General features: G+C 41.0%; 3 non-coding genes across 3 annotated transcripts; 2 read left to right on the plus strand and 1 right to left on the minus strand.

The window, feature by feature from the left end:
• Positions 1–4,212: 4,212 nt before the first annotated feature.
• On the minus strand, positions 4,213–4,284 carry TRNAE-UUC. Its single transcript has one exon. It is a non-coding gene; the product is annotated as a tRNA-Glu (tRNA).
• Positions 4,285–10,713: 6,429 nt separating this feature from the next.
• TRNAH-GUG lies at positions 10,714–10,785 on the plus strand. Its single transcript has one exon. It is a non-coding gene; the product is annotated as a tRNA-His (tRNA).
• Positions 10,786–12,851: 2,066 nt separating this feature from the next.
• On the plus strand, positions 12,852–12,925 carry TRNAN-GUU. Its single transcript has one exon. It is a non-coding gene; the product is annotated as a tRNA-Asn (tRNA).
• The last annotated feature ends 2,988 nt before the right edge of the window (positions 12,926–15,913 follow it).

Below are 15,913 nucleotides of genomic sequence, written 5' to 3' on the forward strand. Positions count from 1 at the left end.
GCCAATATACCACGGCCTAGGGACTGCTATACTGCTTGACAAATGTGGTATTCAATGTGGGGCCAGGAAGGTCACAGTGCTTTCTCAGAGAAAAGACAGAAGGGAGTACATGGGCCAGGTTAGGGAATATGAGAAGGCTTCCCAGGATGATTTCCCCTAAGTGGTGGTTATGAGCCAGGGGAGTAAGGGCCTTTTGATTGTCCATTTGTTCATGGACAATTGGAGGTTCAGCAGTGACAAGGAAGGATTGAAAGCAGCCACCTAAATGGTGCTTTAGCTGTTGCTAAAAGTTCGTTGAGACTGAGTGGATGACCTCTTAAAACCAAAAACAAGTACATGGCTGTGTTGTGTGGTACTGCTCTCTCCATGGCCCCCACTCCATCCATTTCTTCCCCTTATCCTGACCTCAGGTAATAAGAAGACTCCCCACTGCTCCAAGGGGCCTCACAGACTAGTCACACCTCCTTGCTCTTCCTGAGCTCTTTGTCAAGGAGATATAATGGTCTCCTGGCTGCTGTGTAACCTGTCAAGGGCAAGTGTTCAACTCCTTGGTCTGTGTTCCTGAGAGAGAGTGTAAATTCAACTGACAGAGTGTGGGTAAAACTTGTGATAAAGAGAAAAAGAAGTTAAAGAGAAAGGGCTCTGTGCCAAATTAATGTATAGTTGTGAAATGTATAATTGAAATCAATGAGTTGCATGTTTATACTACGAATGCTCTTAAAGTGTTAGAGGAGATTCTTCAGGGCACTGACCTATGTAAGTGCAAATGGGACAAACTCGCCTGACATTTACCACCAGTGGATGGCTCAAAATTTAGCATGAGTGCCTAAACCCTCTGATGTCCAAAGTTTGACTGTATAGATAATGTCCTATTGATTGGCAAGTCAAAAATTTTAATCTAAACAGCTCTGACTGCAGTGCTAACAGATCTCTGCCAGCAAGAGTGACTGATAAACCTCACCAATTTTCAGTAGCTTGCTTACCAAGTGAAGTTTCTTGGGACTATGTAGATAAATCCTTCTGGCAATGCTCAATCCTTCTGGCAGCCAAAAGGAAAAAATCAAACAAACAAAAAACCTGTTTTTTCTCACAAAGAACTCTATTTCTGATACAGAAGCCACCACTGCACGCTACACTTGTAAGTCCTGTCAAAGTTTGACCTTTTTGTTTTACAGTAAAAATTGTTCTTCCACTGTCCTCTGGCCTCCATACTTTTTGATGAGAAATCTACACTCTGGTTAAAATTTGAAAAGTACCGAAATAACATTAAAGTAATGATCTCCATTGCCTCCAAACTGAACTCTCCAAAATAAACACTATTTAAAATATGGTGAGTATAATTTCAAAAATGATGAAATTAGAGCGCTAACTGGCCGTATTTGGCCAGAAGACCAAGGAATTCCCAAATCTCATTCTGCCAATAACCTCGGTTCCCTGGTGGGTGCAAGGGTTCCTGAAGGAGATATGCACACAAAGAAAAGTGGCAACATGTATATAATCACAATTTGCTATTTGTAGGGCTTGTGTCACAGTAGAGGGAATCTAAGTAAACTGGTCAATTCAAGGTCTTAGAGGATTTTCCTTCTAAGCACAAAATAACCTTAACCAAACTTCCCCAAATGAATCCGATGGTACAAGTCCTCTGAGAGGAGAGTGACAGAAAAAAAAGGCAGATAGATGCAGGGCTGGAAGCGCCCCTTGTCACCAACCAGCTGACAGTTTTGATGCTCAGGTAGAAAAAGGGCAGCAGTAACCACACCCTTTTCTATGATGTTTTATTATATTATAAATTTATTATTTATTATAGTGTGTCCTCAACCAGTAGAAAAGGAAGCTCAATATCTGTCCTGGTATGTGAAGAATGAAGAGAGTGTTTGCTCCTCCACTTGGAATTAAGAGTGGGGAAAGAGAGAAAGCAGATAATTTCCCCTTTTCTACATGAATATTTCCCTTTGCTTTTCTGATCTCATTCCAAGTAACAATAAGAGAGATATATTAGATAAGTCCTTCAAAAAGCCATCCCCCCCCCCCCACCATGGTCGCTCCTGTGTATCATACTGGGCCAGGAAATGGGCAACAACTGGCCAACATAGGCCATTTTACTATTATAGTGTAGTCCTCTAAAGTATGTGAGAACATGGCATAAATTCAGTTAATCTCACGGCTACACTAAGAGGTTACACCTTCCCATTATACTTCATTTTTTGAATTATAAATAGCTGCATTATGGTATGTATTACTGCATAGTTGAACATAACTCATCAGGTAGTGTTACATAGTGTGCAACACATGACAGCATAAGCCAACTATAGCAATGTGAATAATGTAAGATATGAAATTTTATTATTAAATCTTATTTTTATTATTTTATTATAATTTATTATATTAACTTTTATATCACTAAATTTCCTTTAGAGAAATAAAAATATAGAAAAATTACTTATCCATTAAAGGAAATTCCCTCCACTAATGTTCTCATCAAAACAGATAAAGTGGGGGCCCCTGGTTGGCTCAGCCAGAAAAGTAAGTGACTCTTGACCTCAGGGTCCTCAGTTTGAGCCCCACACGCGGTGTCAAAATTACTAAAAAAATAAATAGAAAGGATGAATACTTACCATTTACATTGACGTGGATGGAACTGGAGGGTATTATATATATATATATATTTTAAAGATTTTATTTATTTATTTGAGACAGAGAATGAGAGACAGAGAGCATGAGAGGGAGGAGGTCAGAAGGAGAAGCAGACTCCCTGCCGAGCAGGGAGCCCGATGCGGGACTCGATCGCGGGACTCCAGGATCATGACCTGAGCCGAAGGCAGTCGCTTAACTAACTGAGCCACCCAGGCGCCCTGGAGGGTATTATATTGAGTGAAATAACTCAATCAGAGAAAAACAATTATATGATTTCGCTCATATGTGGCATATAAGAAATAGTGCAGAGGATCATAGGGGAACGGAGGGAAAACTGAGTGGGAAGTTATCAGAGAGGGAGACAAACCATGAGAGACTCTTAACTATAGGAAACAAACTGAGGGTTGCTGGAGGGGAAGTGGGTGGGGGGATGGGGTAATTGGGTGATGGGCATTAAAGAGGGCAGGTGGTGTGATGAGCAACAGATGAATTATTGAACTCTACATCTAAACTAGTATGTTGGCTAATTGATTTTAAATTTAAAAAAATAAACAAACAAAAAATAAAATAACTTTTATCTTCCTTCTTCATCTTTTTAAATTTTTTTAGAGAGACAGCTGGAGCAGGGAGTTGGGGGTGAGCAATAGGAAGGACAGAGGAGGAGGGAGAGAGAGAATCTTAGTCAGGCTCCAGGCCCAGCATGTAGCCCTAGGCAGGGCTGGATCCCACCACCCTGAGATCATGACCCAAGCAGAAATCAAGAGGGGGATGCTTAACCAACTGAGCCACCCTGGTGCCCCTAACTCTTACCTTCCTTTAAAAAAAATAAAGTGGCGGTCAAAATGAAAATTAAATTAGTGAAACAACTTCTCTCTGGTTTTTCAAAATCTGCTCTGCTTCCAACCACTGTTAGGTCTTCAGAAACTGTTACCTTCATTTCTTGTGCTCATTTATTTCTGCCAACACTTCCAAAGATGGATTTAGGGACCCTCCTGTGCACCACGTTCCCGAAGTTCCTAAAGGTGAAGTATGCCCATGAAACTATTCAAGCAACAGCTCCATATCCACAAAATTTAGAATTGGGGAGACCACTGCAAGCAAAAAGGCCAGGCTTACATTTTTACTGCAACTAATCTTAAGTGGAAGAAAAGGTGAACACCAGAGCAGAACATGGAGTCTTCAGTTCAAGATCGCGGAAATACTAGGCAGTTCTTCCAGTTTATTTGTCCCTTGTGGACTCAAAGTCTATGGGAAAATTAACTATGAAGAGGTTGACTGGTGGTAAATAAAGTTTGAGATTATATTTAAAAGACTGATAATTTACAGTGTTAGTTTTAAATGTGTGGGGGGGAATGACGTCTCATACAGGTTGGGGCAATTAATTGGTGCTTATAGGTTGGTGGGTAGTGTATAGGAGAGTTTGAAATTCACGCTCCATTTCACCTAGCAGTTCTTCTATCTGGAATGTATCCTCAATAAATAGTTAACTCTATTTTCCCTCCAGTCTTGGGAAAGGGAAAAACAAACCAAACCAAACCACAGCAAAACATACAGAGCTCAGTGCTCACAAACAAGCCCTTCCCCGACCGGGAATCGAACCCGGGCCGCGGCGGTGAAAGCGCCGAATCCTAGCCACTAGACCACCAGGGAACCGTGGGTTCAACCTTCTTTAAAAAGGATTCTCTGACAAGAGTTAGCCCCCTGGCTTGATCTCTAGGAAGTCCCCTGTCTTTGCTTTTACCGTGTCTCCCGCTCTTTTAAGGAATTGTCCCCTAAGGCCATTCCCTACCCGCTTTCTCAAAGAGCCCCACAGGAATACCGAGAGTTCGGCGGGACAGGTCCCGCCCCGAGGCCCGCCAGGTCCACGAGCGCCGGCACCAGTCGCCCGGCCCGGCCGCCGCTCAGAGCTGCCTTTGCGAGGCGGCCGCGTGCGGACACGACGTCGCGGGGAGGACGGGGGAGGGGAGGCGCCCGGCGTGAGACCCGGGGTCCCCAACATCACCAGTGGACTCCGGGGGACGCAGCAACCGAGGCGGCGCGGCCCGAGACCGCTGTCGGGAAGGTTCGGCGGCCCCGAACTGGACCCGGGGCCTTCCCCCTACGACCCGCCGCCCTGCGCTTCCACCCTACCGCCGCCGATGCTCTGCACGCTCGGGCCGAACTGTCCTCTTGGACGCCGGCCTCTCTCCCGCCACACAGCCGCCCTGTCAGAAGCTCGTGCGTCTTCTTTCGTCGGCCGCGGCCTTGGAGCCACGCTTCTCCTTGCTGCGCGCTTTCGGCAAACGACCCTCCCGGTACAGGCGGGGAGAAGGACTCCACCCGCGACCCCCGCTCCGCTAACACTTCAGGCTTTGGGACCTTTAACCTCGGGACCGGGCCTGGGCCGCCGTGGACACTCCCCCTGCGCTCTGCGCGCCCAACTCCCCCCTTCCGGGCCCGGCCTCGAGGGGCAGGGGCCGCGCCGGGCCCCCTCGGCGCGGCCCCTCTCGCCGGTGCGAGCCCCGCACCCCTGCGCGCGGCCTGCGGACCAGCTCCGGGCGGCGTCGATTCAGTGAGTCGGGCGGGCGACGCGCAACTGCGCGATGCGCGCCGACGCGGGCGGCGAACTCGCGACCCCCGCACCCGCTGCCCTCGCGGCCCCGCAGCCCGCACCCGCTGCCCTCGCGGGCCCTAACGTCCCGGCCCGACTGAGCTGCCAAGACGCCCAGGCGGGAGGGACCGGCAGGAGAAGGGCAGCCTCCCCTTTCGGTCCTGCCCAGTATTAGGTTCCCAGAACGCTCTGGAAGAGACAGAGAGGGAGAGGTGGAAATAGAGCCAAGGGAAGGGAAGAACTCCGTGCGATTTTGCTCATCTGAAAACCGCATGAAGATGAAATCGGGGTCCTGGCGCTGGTGAAGGTGAGTCGAGCTCCCATCTTCAGTGGGAGCCAAAGCCTTAGCCTGGCTACCAGTGAGTAAGCACCCCTGTTCCTGTGGCATTTGAACGTCTCCCCCTGGGCTTTCTGTGGATTCCAAGGATGCAACTGGTTAAGTTTATTTTTTAATGCACTTACCTGAAGTAAAAGTACTTTAAAATCTCTTAGCAAAGGAAACGGTTTCTGGTGCTTTTTGAATGAGGTCTTCCAGGGGTGGGGGAAACGAGAGAAAGCAACTACAGTTGAGAATCACACTTACCCAGGAACTGCACTTCAGCCAGGTGGGTTTGTCTCTTAGGCTGGGCCCATTTTATTTTAAATGCACTGTTGGTTGAATTTAAGATGAATTGAGGACGTTCGTGATAGTTTAATTTCATAGTTATTAATTTAGATACACATTTTAAAAGTCAGAACAAGCACTTGAAGCATACCGTTTTTACAAAAATGGGAAAGAAAGATGATGTATAAATGAGAAAGCATCATAAAATGGCCTTTAAATATTGGTTGTTTCCACTAACGTTCCCGCCCCTTGGATAGGTAACCTCTAACTCCTCTTTCTACAAAATCTGACAATCACTGCAAGACCCAAAATTCGACTTTCTAGTTCCAACCTACTCTTCCTTACACCTTTTCTCAGCATCTCCCCCTCATCTTTTCTAATACAATAAAAGTCAATTCTTACTCAGCCTCCAACTTCAACCTCACAGTCAACTATCTGTCCAGTAAGTTAGAGGCCCTCCCTGGACTTTATCTCCCTACAGAGAACAGAGAATTCCAAACCAAATGTTGTATTCATGGTCATAAATAATAGAAAATTTTGTTCTAGCCAAAGGCCTGGAAAATGAACTTTTTTTTTTTTTCAATAAAAATCTTGATTCATGGTTGAGTGTTGCAGACATTTCATCTCTCCATCAGCTCTAAAGTTAACTGGAGATTTATTTTTTCTGGAAGCTGCAATAGAGGATCTTTGCCAAGGGATCAGACATAATATGTGAGGGCATATGTCTTACAATGAAATGAGAGATGTTAAGGGACCACAGATCTTGATTTGTATGGTGGCTACTTTAGTATGTACACATTTCAAAATTTATTGAGCTGTGTGAAAAAGTTAAACCTGAAAGACTTGAAGACTTACTATTAAGCTGTTTATTACTATAAACAGGAGTGTGGGAGTGGCAGAAAGATACATGTATATATAAATAGAACTGAATTGAGACACCTAAAATAGACCCACCTCTGGTCAAATTATTTTCCAAAAAGAGACACTAAAGCAATTCAATGGGGAAAGGACTATCATTTCAACAAATAGCTTTGGAACAACTAGATAACTACATAGTGAAAAAACCTATAATCCCTAGCTTACAATATATGTGAAAGCTAATTTGAGTTGGATCATAGACCAAATGATACACACTACAACTATAGAGTTTTAGAAGAAAATACATGAGAATATCCTTTTGACCTGGTGGTAAGCAAAGTAAATATTACACAAAAAAAAGTAAAAAGAGAAATGATAAGTTAGACTTTAACAATATTAAATATTAAAATGATAAATTATATTTTAAAACATTAAACTAATATTAGTCTGATATTAAATTAGACTTTAATAATATTCATACTTAAAATATTAAAATTATAAAATATCAAAAATATCAAAAATGTCTTCTCATTAAAGATACCATTCAGTGAAAAGGCAAATCACAGACTGGGAAAAAATATTCACAAAACATATCTGACAAAGACCCTATCTCCAGAATTTAGAATGACCTCCTATAATCAATATTAAAAACTGAAACACCCATTTTTTAAAATGGGCAAAAGCTTAAACAGACACTTCAGAGAGAAAAATATGGCCAGTAAGCACATAAAAGAGTGCTCAATATCATTAGTTGTTAGGGAAATAGATATTAAAACTGCATTGAGATACCACTGCACCCAGTAGCATGGCTAAAATAGAAAGCCTGAAAGCACCAAATCTTGGTGAAGATGTGGAACAACCAGAACTCTCACACATTTTTAGTGGGAATGTGTTATAACCATTTTGGTTTTACAGTTTATTATACATTTAAACATAAATATACACCAACATCCCTTTATTCCCATAAATTCTTCACCTAGATATTCTTCCAAGAGAACTGAAAACATATGTCCAAACCAAAAAAATTGTAAAAAGAATGATCATAGTGTTTTTATTCACAATAGCCCAAACTAGAAACTACTCAAGTGTCCATTATCAGGACACTGGTAAACAGATTGTGGTATACCCATATAATGGGATACTATTCATCAATAAAAAGGCATGAACTTTTGATAAACTCCACAATATAAATAAAAATCAGAGACATTATCCAGAATACAGCAGCATACATACTCCATAATTCCAAGAATTTCTAGAAGCAAAACTAAAGTGCAAAATATCAGCACAATGATTTTCAAAAATAATGCAGAGGATAATGATAATGAGGATGATAATTCTACTGATTATGATATTATTGAGTAGCTACTAAATTCAGGCACAGCCAACAACGACAGAATGAAGTATCTACTCTTATTATCCCCATTTTACAGAAGAAAGAATTGAGGCACATAAAGTTTAAGTTACTTCTCCAAGGCACACAAGGGCAGAATCAGATTTACAAACCAGAGCCTGTGCTCCTGCGCACAGATTGATCAGATCTTTCTTCTCAGTTTTAGGTATTTCTGGTTTTCTCAGATGTGTGGGTGAGAAGAGAAGAGAAAAGGAAAGAGAGGGCAAAAGGAGGAGTGAGGGATAGAAACACAAAGATCTGTAGTCAACAAAGAGCAGAGCAGGAAACTATTATGAATGTTTTTACATCAAAGGTTATAAAAATTTCTGGGAGGTTGGTGATCTGCAAGCAAGTCAAAGATTCTTTCGCCAAAGTGTTAAGTATTGTGCTGAGGTCAGGAAATTAATCACAAATTTTAAAGCTAAAAACTAAAACATTAAAGTTTCTAGAAGAAAATGTAGAAAAATTTGTTTACAGTGTTGGGCAGGAGAAATGTCTCAGAGTAAGACACCTTAACAATAAAAGAAAAATAAATCAGATACCATCAAAATTAAAAACTTCTGTTCATCAAAAATCACCATAAGAAAGGAAAAAGGCAATCCATAGAGTAGGAAAAGATATTTGCAGTATTCTTATCTGAACGTGACTTAAATATTGAATGGACAGAGAACTTTTTAGAAATCAATAATAAAAGCCAAAACATTAAAAATTAGCAAAACACCAGAATAGGCTTTATTCACAAAAGATAATTTCTAAATGGACAAAAGACATAAGGAAAGATGCTTATATCATTATTTATTAGGGACGCACAAATTAAAACCACAGTGAGATACCTTTATGCACTCACAAGAATCAGTAAACTTTTAAATAGGAAGAACACCAAGTGCTGACAAGAATATAGAGTATCTATACCTTGTTGCTGTTAACAAGGTAAAAACACACATTCTGGAAAACTGTTTGGCAGTTCCTAATAAAGTTAAATTTACACCCATCCCATGACCCAGCAATTCCACTACAAAGTTTATACTTGAAAAATGAATGCACATGTATAAGGGCTTTGTTCACAATGGCCAAAACTAGAAATTATCCAAGTATCCATCAACAGCTATATGGTCACACACAGGAATAACACTCATCAAGAACACTGTAATAATACACTCAACAGCACGGATGCATCTCAAAAACATTATGTTGCATGGGGGGAAAAAAAGCCAGGCACACACAAAAAAATATATTCACTTTTGTGAATTTCAAAAACAGTCAACACTAACCTGTGGAGATAGAAATCAGAACCATTTATATCTACTTAATTATATGTTTTTGTTGAACCATTTTAAAGTAAGTTATATCATGATCATTGAACCTAAATACTTCAGCATGCAAATTACTTCATTGACTCCAATATTCATTAATTCAGTCTTTCAATCCACTAGACTGGGGTCAGCGAACTTTTTTTTGTGAAGTGCCCAATAGTAAATATTTTAGGCTTTGTAGGCCATATGGTCTCTGTTGAAATTGCTCAACTCTGCCATTGTAACACAAAAGCAGCCATAGATAATACATAAATGAGTAGTATGGTTGTGTTCCAATAAAACTTTATTTACTAAACAAGCTCTGAGTGGGATTTGGTCAGCAGGCCATAGTTTACTGACCCCTGCACAAACTCATGCCAGTGGGAATTCCTTCAAGCTGGCTGTGTTTTTTTAAAGATCCTAGTGGATTGTTAATGAATCACTGCCTTCTGATCCAAGCTTTCCCATGGTCACTCTGTAATTCCCCGGCACCATTCTTGAAAGTAGTCATTTCTTAAAGAAATCTTGATTCATTTTGTAGGGAATGGTATTAAAGATAAAAACCTGGATACTATGCATAATCATGGAACTTTGGGTGATGTTGCTTTTAAATCAGTTCAGTTCACAGTGCTATAGTAGATTGTAACTGGATTTATTTATTTTACATATGTAAAATGTTCATTTGAAAATAACAGTATGATGTCTGGGTGGCTTCATGGGTTGAGGGGCCATTTCTTGATTTTGGCTCTGGTCATGATCTAAGGGTTCAGGGAGCGAGTCCCAAGTTGGGCTCCACACTCAGCCGGAATTCTGCTTCAGGATTCTCTCTCCCTCTGCCCTACCCCCCCCCCTTACTTGCTCTCTCTCTAAAATAAATAAATCTTTTTAAAAAATGCTTTAAAAATAACAGTGATTTGCGACGCCTGGCTGGCTCAGTCAGTAGAGCGTCTGACTCTTCATCTTGGGGTCGTGAGTTCCAGCCCCATGTTTGGTGTAGAGATTACTTAAAAAAAATAATAAAATTAATTAATTAAAAAAATAACAATGATTATGCCTGTTTGGGGCCTTGTAATTTTTTCTTTTCTCTTGGGCTCAAAATCTTGATTGCCAGTTAACAAAATTACTTATCTAACTTGTTGCTAAAATGTAAATCAAGCCTTTCAAAACAACAAAAAGAAATCAGAATGGTTTGCTTAAGCGAAGTAAGTAGGTGGGAATTGGTTGAAAAGGGCTGTACTGATGTTTCTGGTCTGATGGAAATTTTGTATAGCTTTATCTAGGTGCGGATGTTTTTACATCAAAAATATTAAAGGAGGCACACCAAGTGCCAGCAGGTCTATGGCACGCCGTGATCGTATAGTGGTTAGTACTCTGCGTTGTGGCCGCAGCAACCTCGGTTCGAATCCGAGTCACGGCAGTATCTGGCATCTTTCTTGACAAAATTGGTAAAGTGTTTTAGCCTTGGTTTTAATCCCCTCACTACTTTTTGTGGCCTAAGATCAGGGTTTGCGGTGGCCCCCTAATACTTTGCAGTCAGGAGAACGGGAGGAAACCCGCCCGTGCACTAAGCTGGGGTCAGGTATTCGGTCTTCAGAACCGTGCCCTATATCTGAGCATGAGCAGAACTATCCCAAAAGATTAAAGTGCCATCTGTAGTTTCCACTTATGTAACGGTGTAGGCATAACCATTTTTCTGGTTGAGAGATTTCAGATGTTGATGGGGCCTTTTTAGACACTATGACAATAAGGTTTTTATGAGTTTGTATTCAACAGGGTATTTTACAATAAAATCTAATAAAACCTAAACTCAGTGCCCTTCTCTACTCCTCTAACCCAATTTTTATGCTAATAGTACATATTGAAGTCTAATTCACATAGAATGCAAAGCACAACCTTAAGCACACAGCCTAATGAGCCTTGCTGGAGACCAGATACTGCTGTGACCCGGATTCGAACCCTGCTCGCGGCAAGTACAGTACAGGGTGTTTAACCACTATACCGCCATAGCACACCATGAGGCTGCCTGCAATTGGTGTGTGTCCTTTAATATTTTTGATGCAAAAACATTCACAACAGTTTCTTTGTTCTTGAACAACTACAGGTTCTTGCACTTTTCTCTCAGGTCTCCTCTCTCCATTTGTCCCCCCCCACCCCCATTCTGATACAAAATAAAAAAAACAATTCTCATCTCTCAGGATCTGGCCAGTGCATCTCCACCAGCCTCTTGGGAGGTCTCCTTGTCCTCAACCATGCCTCTCCTACTTCTTTCCATTCTCCTGAAGGTTCCCTTTTGGCCCCAACCCTTTTCCTGCTCCCTCACACTGACCCCATCAACGCCACTGAAGATGGAAAACGCGTTTGAATTGAGAGCTCGGAGCTTAAGCTGCACAGATGGTACACTGTAGGTCCCTCTGTTGCCCAGCCCATGGGACACTGCAGGCTTCGGAATCAATTGACCACAATAAAACATTTTGAAAAGAACTTCCCCCTTTTAAAAACATTTTTCTATTTCAGCTCTCAGAGTTCTCCAGAGGATTAAAAGTTTAACCAAAGGAGAAAAGCAAAGACTATTTATACAGAACTTGCTGAAGCAAGGGCGTCAGCCACGGTCACTTGCATTTTAAAAGAGACAAAAGCTGCAGGAGGAGTGGGAAAGCTTTATAGTAGGAAAAAGGGAAGAGTTAAGGTGTACCTTCTTTGGAGGCTGTTGGCATGGGAAAGCTGTAGGTGGGTAACTAGAAGTTGAGCGTCCTGTATGACTGGTTAGGGTGCATATTTGACTTTCTCTGGTTGTTCCTAAGTTGCAGTGGGGATAAAAATTAGGGAAGCTGTAAGTTATTATCAGATTCTGGCCATTTTGAGCCAGTTGTTCCACAAGTTTATTTTTTAGCTTCTTGGATTTTTACTAGAGTTAAAAGCCTGACTTCTTACAAATCTGCCGACTTCTAGGAGGCTGCTTCCTGGGAGGTGGCTGCAGGTGGAGGACCAGAGTTTATCGGAGTTTATATATATATATGTGTATATATATACACACACACACATATACATATATGTGTGTGTATGTATACATAACATACTACACATATATATATGGTCTAGCCTTTGTCCCTTTGTAGTTCAGATTCTCAAATGCATTAATTCAGCAAGTCCTAATTGAATGCCCTGGGCATTCAGCTTCCCTTGGGCCCCCTCACCTCAGCCTAGTGGGTAGAGGGGTGGTGGGGTCGCCGCCCCGGGTGTCTCCGGAGGTTCTGGCTTCTGAGGTTGGTGAGGGGCAAGGTGGGGCGAGGCCATTTGGGTGCCCCAGTTTCGGAATCCCCTAATGCATCGGTTTCAAACGCGACGAAAAGCTTGATTTGTCACTCTAATCTCTTCGGTTTTCTAAGGCTTTGGAGCCTGCCCAATCACACAGCAGAGCTTGGTAGCCATTTGCATTTAGTGAGGGATCACTCTCTATTACAAAGAAGAAAAAGAGCACGTCGTGTCTCTGTGGCGCAATCGGTTAGCGCGTTCGGCTGTTAACCGAAAGGTTGGTGGTTCGAGCCCACCCAGGGACGGTGTGGACCTTTTTACATCGGTTTGGTTCTCGCGGATTCGCCTTGGCAAAGACCAAGATACCTCACTTCCCTCTCTTCAAGTGATATAAGGGCCCCTTCTTGAGCTCCCTGACCTCCCAGAAGATCTGCCAGGAAGAAACGTAGTTAGGAGACGCGGAAGTTCCAAGAAACAAGGAACAAGAGAGGCTTGATGTAATCTGTCCTCAAGAGCGTGTATTGTGGAATGGAATCTTGTTTCTTTGGGCTAGTAACAAATTTTATGTACCTCAATTTTTCAACTGTGTAATAGCATCTTGTGGGATGTGTCTGGATCTGGTAATTGCTCAATCAATAATGCTATCAGTAGAATCATGAGCATCATTATCATTATCTTCCGCATTATTTTTGATGAAGGCATTTCTTTGTAACATTACTTAACCTTTTATGTGTTATTTTAAAAAATAAGTTGGTCTTATGATAATCAAATAATCCTACAGTCATCATCTATGTACCCATATCTTTTGCCATTTACAGAAGTATTTCTATAGGATAGAGTCCTATTGCTCTGTCATAGTAGTTACAGTATATTTTTTAATGTAAATAATAAATCCTGTAAATTTGCCATCCATTGTAGTGGTACCAATTTATAGTTCAATTTATTTTTCTTACTAGAGAATAATTTTCCTCGCTAGTACAACACACTTTCTGTACACTTATCTTTGATCATCTAATAAGGGGAGTGTTGTCTTCCTGACTTAACAGGGAGATACAACAGATGACATGGTGGGCATTAATCAGTAGGATATCTCTGCATCTACTCCTTAACTAAACTGCCAAGATATTTTTATATAACTGTAATTGATTTCTGTGGAGACCTGTCAACCATGTGCAGAGAAGCCTGGCCAGTGGGGGCCTCTTTAATAGCTTTGTGCCAAGCAGCTTACCCAGGGAGAAAAAACTCACTGGTCCCAGACATTTGTCCCTCTTCCTCTCTCTCTATAAATAGCAAGGGTGAATTAGTATGTTGTCTGTATTAGGCTTCTCCAGATAAACAGAATCAATATAGAACTAATATACACAACATACTAATTCATCCTTAGCACTTCAGATAGATAGATAGGTAGGTAGGTAGGTAGGTAGGTAGATAGATAGATAGATAGATAGATAGATAGATAGATAGATAGACAGACAGACTGAAAGATAAGATAGATGGATGGTTTGACTCCAAAGGCGTTCTGCTGACAAAATTTTCTCTTCTTTCAGGAAGGTTCTTTCTTTACCAAGGCCTTTAACTGATTGGGTGAAGCCCACTCCACATTATGGAGGGCAATCTGCTTTGGTCAAAGTCTACTGATTTAAATGTTAATCTCATCTAAAAATGCCTTTACCAGAACATCTAGAATATTGTTTGGTCAAATATCTGGGTGCTGTGACCTAGCCAAATTGACACATAAAATTAACCATCACTCATGCTATATTATTCCTTAACAGTTTTTGGCAGCTATTTCCACAAAAAGTCACATACTGAGACACATCATTGTGGCCAAGAGAATTCTGCATCTGACAGGGGCACCTTGTGTTAGAGTCATTGTTTCATGTTCCCTTGATTTTTCTGTTGAACCTCAGGAGCAGAAATTGAGCTCTATGACTTTTACATACTATGTGTAATCCTTGGACAATACTTTTTCTTTCTCATTTGTACATTGTCAATTATTTTCTCCCATCAGTGGTATCAGTGTGGAATTCTGGTTTTGCTTTTATGAAATGAACATCCAGAGATGATCTCTGTTGGGTGATGGTTCATAAGGATCCATTCTCTGTTGGATGGTAGATGACAATCTATTCTGTGAATCCTTTATGATTGGCTCTTTGTCCTGAAGTTTTTGGTATTTTCTGGTGTTTGAGTCTACAGTGTTGAGAATTTGTTCACATCTGATCCAACACTAGATAAAATTCTATGGGTCCAAAAGTGGAATACTATCTATAACAAGAATAATCTCAACAGATGGTGATTCTCCCCTAAGAACTCTTGACTTTAATAAATTGCTTTACATAATGGGGATCGTAGAAAAGAAAGGAAACTGAATTTCTGGTATCCATTAGTCTGTTTATGTAGTCTATACTGAAGTTACTTAAATGATAGAATAATTTCACAATTATTCTATCTATCTATTTAATTTCACAATTAAATCAGGCTAGGGCGCCTGGGTGGCTCAGTCGTTAAGCGTCTGCCTTCGGCTCAGGTCATGATCCCAGGGTCCTGGGATCAAGTCCCACATTGGGCTCCCTGCTCGGCAGGAAGCCTGCTTCTCCCTCTCCCACTCCCCCTGCTTGTGATCCTGCTCTCGCTATCTCTCTCTCTGTCAAATAAATAAATAAAATCTTTAAAAAAAAAAAAACAAATCAGGCTAAAGAAAGGAGGAAAATGATATTTATCTAATTACAATTAGGCAATTAAGTCAACAAATAGGGCTTCTGACATTTATATAAACCAAGATTTAATAATTTCCTGAACGGTTAACTAGTTCATCCTTTTATTAAAAAAAGAAAAAAAATCCTCTTAAAATGGATTTTTAAAAACCAATAAAATTCAGTGAGCATAATGCAAAAGACTCTGAGAAGGCCCTACTGCACTGCAAAGGCTATCACAAAATTACTCAGATTTCCAGCAGTGTGTCTTCTCCATACACTTAATGGTACATAGTTATTTCCTTTTATTTTCCTCACTGATAAGCATTTTTAATAAATGCCATTGCCTCTTTTCCTTTCAATGGTGTTATTGCTTTCTACAATTAGTTCTTTTAGAATTCCCAGTAGTTTTAGGAGATTTTTCCATTGTATAATTATAAATTGTTTTCTAAGGAAACTAATTGGTATAATTTGTTTTCTTCTAGAGGGTATAGACAGATTAGGTCTCTAACAATTCAAAGGAGGTACTGCCCAGATGGGTTTTTGGATCCTAATAATCACTTATATGAATTGAAAATAAGAGAAATTAAGTATTTCAAA

Source organism: Mirounga leonina, unplaced genomic scaffold (genome assembly GCF_011800145.1).
Source record: "Mirounga leonina isolate KUSES-001 unplaced genomic scaffold, KU_Mleo_1.0 Mir_109779, whole genome shotgun sequence".
NCBI classification, from domain to species: domain Eukaryota; kingdom Metazoa; phylum Chordata; class Mammalia; order Carnivora; family Phocidae; genus Mirounga; species Mirounga leonina.